Here is a 9,179-nt window from a genome sequence, read left to right on the forward strand (position 1 = left end):
CGCCTGTTCGACATCTGTTACTTAGTACACCAGTGATGACTTTCTTCTTCAGGACATTCCAAATAGTTGTACTGGCCATGGCCAATATTTTAGCAATGGCTCTAGTTGATTTTCCATCTTTTATCAGCTTTACAGTTGCTTGTTTCTCCCTCCATTCATCCATCCATTCTTCCATCCATCTATCCATCCATTTCCAATACCCACTCTATTTGTCAGGGTCTTATACACCCTGGACAGGCCGTCAATCCATTGCAGAGAATGGTTACTCATATAACTGTAAATGCAGTCTGCATAGCAAAGGCAGTCTGCATAGGCAAAACCCTAATCTGAAACTGAACATAGACAATTCTATTTATTCTTTGAATAAATCTATTAGAAAACACCTAGACAACAGAACATACCAGAAAGATACACACTTTTGCTCACAAGAAAAAATGGTGGGTTCAGATAAAATGTGCTATCTACTGAATTAAGTATTAAATATCCCCTTTTTTTTATTTAAAACCAAATAACAGTCAACTGAGGCCAATTCAAACCACACATTTATTTTTTTGTTAGTAGAGAGTTAAAAAGATTTTAACTATGATTCTGAATGGTAGGTGCCTGTATTTCCTGATTTCAGCCCTGCGATTCACTACGCGATTCGCTGTGCACTGATTTGAACAATGTGCGAAGCTCTTATTTCATTTATTTGCAAAAATACACCTTGCTCCAAAGCTCCAAAGGCACAAATAACGTGTACTAATTCTTATTAATTATTCATGGGTGTGTTTTGGACATAACATAAAATAAACCAATCAGTGTGCCAGTAGTTATTCCCTTTTAGGTGCAATACAAGTTGGAGGAGCTGGAATCCACTTATCCATAATTCCGAGATAAAACTTCTTCTCCACTTGTGAAATGTCTCAGTTTGGTTTGTCTATCTTGATTTTCCTTCTGTTTTAGTTGTTTGCTACTCACCTTGGTCTGCAGGTCTGTTATGAGCAAATCAAAGGTAAACCTCAACCTTCGGGACATCATTAGTCCGGCTGGTTAGACCCCTGTAGTTGCGTGTGGAGTTATCTGGTAGTTAAACAAGAATCTAGACAATTTTATCTCAATTATGTGTCCCTTTGCTTTCTTTAGTCCCTCCTTCAAGGTCTGCAAAGCTCTCTCAGTCAACCCATATGTTGAAGGGTGTAAAGAGCCAGACTTCACATGCCTAATGCCAGTGGTGATCTGAGAAGTTGATGATTTCAGTGGTAGGTATCTAACCATTTTGAATGTCATGGTGACTAGAAATAGCATAGTCTAGTTCAGGGGTCACTAATAGGCGGACCGCGATCTGGGTCCAGATCCAGACGTTGTCCAATCCAGACCCAAACCGATAAACTACAGAGAAGGTTTTGTTCACACATTGCAGCAATGCAGCATCGCTTCAAATCGCTTTCTCTGCCTTTCTCTCGTCGCTTTGGGGCATGTCTCCTGAAAGAGCAAGCAGTTTATCTGCCACCAGCAAGGATGTGCAGAGTTGTATTTCAGTGCTGTGTATGAACGAGACGCTGTTTTTTTTTTTATCGGCCAGTGAACCCTACTAAAACATCCAGCTCAGGACCAGCTGCTCCTCAGTCTCTGTTATCTTACAAAGGGTGTCTCTTAAAGCACAAAAAAGCCTGAAAAAGCTGTAATCAGCCTCGCCTCCATTTTCTCACTCTGTAGTTCAGCCTGTGGTGTGTGTGGTGCTGAAGCCCTGTCCGTGTGGCGCTGATTGGCTACCGCCCAGCGAAACTTGCTTCTCATTTGCATAAAGTTGAAAATATCTCAACGGCGCAGTAAACGCACAGATCAATCACGTGTGGTGTAAGACCACCAAATGCTCCCCTCTGCCAATCAGATCTGTGCAGACCGCTGCCCCAGCTAGTGAATTGGGATGTGGCCGGGAAGATCCGCCTTTATAAAAAGATAGGGAGTTCCAGAAAAACGAGAGAGATGTGGAGGAATGTACAAAAAATCTGTCCATTATTTTTTTCATCATAGTTCAAACAACCTCACGGGTCAAATGTTTCATACATATAAACATTGCAACACTGGCAACGGTCCGGACCTTGGACTGACAAAATTTTCTTTAACTGGACCGTACTGAATTCTAATTAAACACCCCTGGTCTAGATGAATCCTAGACCATGGTCTTTTCTACATCCTTGTTCATTCCAGGCAACCACATGTAAGACTTTTTAACCCTTTCATGCAAAAATGTTAACAGCATTTCTCTCCCTTGCTGTGGTACTACTACTCATGCTCCCCTCAGTACACAGCCATCACGAGCAAATAACTCCAATCGTGTTTGGAAGTATGGCTTCAACTGTGGTTCAACTACAGTGGGCCATACTCTTGGCACAAATCCATGTACCTGTAATAACAATTAATCATTGGCTGTCCAGCTCCTAATATATTTGGAATCTACAGGAACAGCATCCACACAATCCATCATCAGAACTTGCTCTGTTTCTTCCTCTTCTCCATGAATCTTAGGAAGAGGTAGCCTGCATCTGCATTGGAATGACACTTCCCTGGTCTATGCACAATCTGATTCATTGGTATCTAGCAATATCACCCACCTTTGAACTCTTGGGGAGCCCATTTGTGGTATTGCCTTCTTCTCCCAAAATAAGGTGACTAGTGTGGTTTGTGGTCAGTGCAGACAGCTAATGTACAACCGTACAGATACTTGTGGCACTTCTTTATTCCAAAGATGATGGGTAATGCTCCCTTGTCCAGTTGCGAATATTTATTTTTAGCTGAAGACAAAGTATGTTATACAAATCCAAGTGGACTCTCACTTCCATCTGGCATATGGTGAGATAACACGGCTCCCACTCCATAAGCTGAAGCATCACATGCCAGTATGGGATCTTGATTTGGGCAGTAATGTACCACTGATTCCAGTAACTACTTGGACTCACAAAAGGTTTTCTCTTGGGCTTTACCCCACCCCTACTGTACATGCTTTTGCAGTAGGGAAAGCAAGGAAGCCAACAGTGAGGACAGTATAGCACTTTGCTCTACAAGGGTGTAACCATTCTGTGGCCTAGGTACTGCACTTCTTTCTGCAAGAAGGACCACTTGTCTTTCCTTAAGGGCAGTCCTCTCTTTTTCGATTCTAGTTAGCACTTACTCCAGGTTCTTCAAATGAGGCACAATTGGAGCAGCCCAGTTTTGCACTGGTTTAATGATTCCTTTCTTCAAAAGCCTATTAATCTCTGCATTTACCTTAGCTCACACAGCATATGGAACTGCTCTTGGTCTTTAGAACTTTGGTAGCTTTGGTACCTACCAGCATTCCTAGCTCTTCCTTAAAAAACACTTTGTGCCTCTTTAAGACTTGCTGTATACTGAGTCAGTCTGACTTCACTTGGATCTCTCTTATTTGTTTAACTCTCTTCCAGGGTAGACAAATCTCCTCTATCCAACTCCTCCCTAGCAAGTTCGGACCATATCCTGCTACTGAGAGGTACAGTAGGGTCTTCTGTATCTATTGGCTGCTTTCTGAGACCCATGCTTGACCTATCACCTACATGGCTTGGCCTGTGTATGTTTCCAACTTGACCTTGGTAGGGCTCAGTTTTGGAATTTCTATGTTTAATGTCTTATTGAAACTTGCCTCATCTATTAAGGTAAGGCTGCATCCTGTGTCAATTTTAAACTGAATGTTTTTCCCATTTACTTCCAAGTCCACAGTATATGGGGCAATTTTCTTCAGATGTTTTTCCTTCATGCAACTTAATGTGTGAGTTATGCATGCCAGTGCAACAGTTTTTTTCTGAGGTATCACTGCTGTTTCTTGTGACAGTGTGAGAGTAGTGACGAGAACTATGACCCCTTCCTGTTCCCTCTGGTAACTTTTTTATCTCCTCATTTCTCTTGCGATTATTTTTAAAGTGCCCCCGCACTGTGATGAAATTTTCCACAACAGTGGCACTTCCAGACAAACCAAGTCTCCCTGAAGCTGCCGGAGTCTCCCGCATTTCGGTAGTGGCTCCCTGATGCCCACGAGTCACATATAATCTCCCGGAATTCAGAACGAGTGCCCCAAGAGTGCACTGCACACAAACGCGCACACAGGCGACAGACTTTTTTTCTCTAATCACGTGTAGAAAGAAAGAGAGAAAACAGAGAGGGTTCTGATTGGCCTGTTCTCTGCAAAGAGTCTGTGAGACAGCCAATCAGTTTTTAGTGTGGGCGGGCAGTGTTTTTCCCCCCTCCCGGACGGGAATTGTTAAGTGAGTGAGAGAAAGCAGAACATGGCGGAGGCAGGGAAAAAAGAGGCAGGGCCTTCCAAAAAGAAAAAATATAAAACTCATTTCACCTCTGAATACTCTAAATTTCATTAAAAAAATAAATAAATAAATAATTAAAATAAAAGTAAAGTGAGAAATGCAAAAGTGAAATCAACTTTTGCAACTTGGGATGTCTGCACTTCTCTTGTTAAATCAGAATTCTGAAGCTTTGTGGTTAGTCCCTTTACATCTGTAGCACTCTTGGCTTTTCTTGACACAGCTCCTGCAGTCTTCGTAGGTGTAAGCCTGTAACATGTCATAGCTGTGTTCTTGGGCATGCTTATTTGCTGCTTCTACAGATTCGTTGAACGTCAGGTTTGTCTCAGACAGCAAGCTTCTCTGTATTCTGTCTTCGTTTATTCCACAAACAATCCAATCCCTGGCTTTTGTCACTTGGTTTGGGCTTAAAATGTAAGGGGAGTGCTCTTTTTTTTGAGCGCTGGATAAACATTGTTTATTAGTTACAGTTTTACAGTGTAAAAAAAATCACCTAGATACTTGATTTCTTTTTGATTTGCACATTTATTTTTTATTTTGTTGACACTTTGTATATGTTGTACAGTGCTGTTTGTTTCACTGTATATAGTTGCAAATTTACAAATAAAATACCCATTGGACCGGTTTGTTTGCTTGAAATGAGCCTTTTTTTTGTATTTCATAATTTATTTTTGTAGAAATAAAGCCATATAAATAATACATATTTCATATAATGTATGTTTTCACACTAGTAATTTATTTTACATATAATTTGTTAATACATTGATTTAAGCAACCAAAGACTTGAGAGCCGAAAGAGCTGGCTCTTCTTAGTGAGCAGAGCCAGAAGAACCGGCTCACTAGAAAGAGCCGTAATTCCTACCCATAGGCGTTTTTTTAAAGTCTTTTCAAAGTTGTGTTGTGTATGGACAGCATAAGGCTACTGGGAATCCCTAATGGACACTGTACTACAGTAACTGTTGCAAGTGACAATATTTGAAGTTATGTTGAAAACATTTCATTAATTTACATGATTTTTTCAAAGTCTAATATCCATTGCAATGAACATTGGGATTTGGGCAAGTTTAATAGATTTATACATTTGTACCAGTGGCGATTGCTCTAAGACTGCAAGGGAAGCTCAGCTTCCCCTAAAATGTAAAAAAATAAGTGATTAAATATATACTATTGTGTGTACAAGTCACTGATTAAATATGCGCTACACCGCGCTGAACTTAGTTCAGAATCAGCTTCTTATCACTGGTAACGCCGCGGCTTTCCTCTCACTCATTCCCGCAGCTTCACAGCGCTGCTTTAAACAGTGCACAGACTTCAATAGTGGCGCAAAGCGCGCGGCCAAACGAGACGAGTCATTGGATAAATGCTGGGCTTTGTCCCGCCCATCGGACGCTCAGCGTCTCTGGGGGTCTACGGAGCAGTGGGCTGGCCTTGGCCGGCGCGGACACTCAACTTCTGCATGATGATTGGATGATCTGTCTGAGGCGGAGGCCCTTTTTGATTGACAGCGAAATGTGCGAATCAGCGATCTTTTAGTGTAAAAATCCATTTGATAGTCTTCCTTACGAAGAAAAACTTAAAAACAGTTAAACAGCAGGGCAGATCAACTGCTCAGATTAATTTGGTGTAAAAGGTGGGGAAAAGTAACAGGTATTTTCAGCTGTTCTGGTATGATAAAGTGAGCTGGCTGACTGGAAGTGCTGTAACAAATAAAATGTACTGATGGCCATTCCTCTTGATGAAACTATCTCAGGACATAAATGAACAGGGGCCAGTAGTAAGTATTGTGTTATTATTAAAAATAATTTAAATAATTTAAATTAATAAAGGGATTATTTAAGAAAATTAAAACTGTCCAAAAAGGAAATAAATTTACCTGCATTTTTTCCTTTACCAACTTTAAAGATTTTGCGTAATGTTTTTTTTTTACTGATCATTTTATGTTTATTCATGTCATAGCATCTTTTTTATGTAATTGTTCAATGTAAAGAATGGGTACCTTTTTGTTGTGTAGTGAAAACTTGAAAATAATGCCTTTTGTTTACAAAAAAATCATCTCAGGAAGAGTAGAATTTACGTATAAATAAAACTACATATGTTAAGATGTAGGCCGAAATAGAGCTTCCCCTCCTTGAAAGACCAGCATCCGCCACTGATTTTTTTTTTATTAAAAGGTAGAGTATCAAGCCGAAAACTTTCTTGAAAGTCTTGTAAATTGAGAGTTATCCGAACTTGGCTCCTTAAAATCCATGTACTGGGAAGCTGGAATTCTTTCAGCTCCGGTCACATTTGCATTTGGTTAACGATTTGAGAAGCCAGTTAAGAACAATGATGTGTATTTCAAGGTATGGCTTCCACTAGAGGAGAACCTTTCTGTTAATAAACAAATGGTGTGCTCTGATGGTAAGGTGGCACTGGTCACATGGTATGACAACAGACCAGTTTTCTTGGCCTCCAACTTTGTTGGTGTTGACAGAATGGATGAAGTGCAGCGGTGGGACTAGAAGAAGGCCCAATTTGTGATGGTTCCCTGTTTAGAGGTGGTTAAGCTGTACAATGAAGCAATGGGTGGTGTTGACCTGCTTGAAGACCCCATATGTCTCCAGAACCACAGCATGTCTCAGAGAGACCAGTTTGCAGATCATTTTAGGATGTAAGGCCTCTACCTGAAGAGCAGTATAACATGACTGACCACGTGCCAAATTATGATGAAAAAAGATGCTACCAGATGCAAGATGCCAAGCTATACAGGAAAAACAAGTCTTTTGGGGCAAGTACAACAGCCATTTGTGCTTTGTGCCACAACAAAACTGCTTCAAGGCTGCGCATCAAAATGAGAATACATGAAACCATCCACAAGCTGATGTCTTCTCAAGTTCAGGTTCCGGTTTAATTCCAAGTTAACATGTCATAAGTTTATTATCATAAAAAAAGCATAATAAGGCAAAACCTGATTTTAGGTAATTATATCTACAATCATACATCTTGTGGTCATGTTCATGTTCAGATTGTATTTTTTCTCTTCTTCTTGCAGTCTCTGGGTTTTTCTGGTGAGGACCTCACCTCACTGCTGTTCCCTACCCATGCTGTGATATACCCATTAAGTTAATGTGCATGTTCAGTACTGTACTCAGACTCAAACACATGCAAATATTTAGTTCCATATTTAGTAGCCTTTCACACAGCTAGGTCCAGGCTAGCTAACATTAGCTTAGTAGCCTTCTCATACAGCTAGCTCCATGCTAGCTAAAGTTAGCTCAGTAGCCGTCTCACACAGCTAGCTCCATGCTAGCTACAATTAGCTCAGTAGCCTCCTCACGCAGCTAGCTCTGTACCAGCAAAAGTTAGCTCAGTAGCCTTTTCACACAGCCAGGTCTAGGCTAGCTAACATTAGCCTAGTAGCCTTTTCACACAGCTAGCTCCATGCTAGATAATGTTAGCTGAGTAGCCTTTTCACACAGCTAGCTCCATGCTAGCTACAATTAGCTCAGTAGCCTCCTCACACAGCTAGCTCTGTACCAGCAAAAGTTAGCTCAGTAGCCTTTTCACACAGCCAGGTCTAGGCTAGCTAACATTAGCCTAGTAGCCTTTTCACACAGCTAGCTCCATGCTAGATAATGTTAGCTGAGTAGCCTTTTCACACAGCTATCTCCATGCTAGCTAATGTTGGCTCAGTAGCCTTCTCATAGAGCTAGCTTCGTGCTAGCTAAAGTTAGCTCAGTAGCCTTCTCATACAGCTAGCTAGGTACTAGCTACAGTTAGCACATTAGGCCTTTCACACAGCTTGGTCCAGACTAGCTAACATTAGCTCAATAGACTTCTCACACAGCTTGCTCTGTGCTAGCTTAGGTAAGCTCAATAGACTTCTCACACAGCTAACTCGGTACTAGGAAAAGTTTGCTCAGTAGCCTTTGCACACAGCTATCTCCATGCTAGCTAATGTTAGCTCAGTAGCCTTTTCACACAGCTATCTCCATGCTAGCTAATGTTAGCTCAGTAGCCTTCTCATAGAGCTAGCTCCGTGCTAGCTAACATTAGATCAGTAGCCTTCTCACACAGCTAGCTCCGTGCTAGCTAATGTTAACTCAGTAGCCTTCTCACACAGCGAGCTCCCTGCTAGCTAACATTAGCATGTTATGACCTTCTCTAATAATTTGCCCAAGACTAGTTGTAAACTTTAAGGTCTGCTAATGGGTCCGTTTAATGAACCTTTGCTGTCTTTAAGTACAGGAATCACTTTTGCATCCTTCCACAATGATGGTTCTACACCCTTCTCTAAACCTAAATTAAAAATATAGCAAACTGGTTTAGTTATGTGTTTTACGACCATTTAAAACATTTCTATTCCAAATGTTCTTTAATTTTGTATAATGCAAATGAGCATATCATTTTTTACATATCCGTTTTTAATCTTCATGATTGACTCCCTTATCCTTCTACATGACATGTTTGCCATTTAGTTTGCTCATCTAACTTTGAATGATTTGTGTCTTTTTAATAAAATAATCATTGAATAATTGGTTGGATTTAGGTTTTGTTATAAATTATCCCTCAACAATAGAAAATGGCACCAAGTTTCCCTTTCTACACAATATACTATTTTGGTCTTCCATAGTTTCTTTCCATTGTTAATTGAAACCCCAATCCTATTTTTATATTATTTATTAAATACCTTTCTTTTTCATATTAAGTTTCTCATTCCTTCCAAAGAGTAGTACATCCATACTTAACAGCTTCCTTTATTGCCTTATTTCATTGGATCCATGGGGCCTTTGTGTTTTTAACTGAGGACTTTTTGATTTGGTGCATGTTTGTCTACTACTGGCATAAACAATATATTTTTTTTCCATCTGATATTTTATCTAGCAT

Source organism: Astyanax mexicanus, chromosome 10 (assembly GCF_023375975.1).
Source record: "Astyanax mexicanus isolate ESR-SI-001 chromosome 10, AstMex3_surface, whole genome shotgun sequence".
Classification (NCBI taxonomy): domain Eukaryota; kingdom Metazoa; phylum Chordata; class Actinopteri; order Characiformes; family Acestrorhamphidae; genus Astyanax; species Astyanax mexicanus.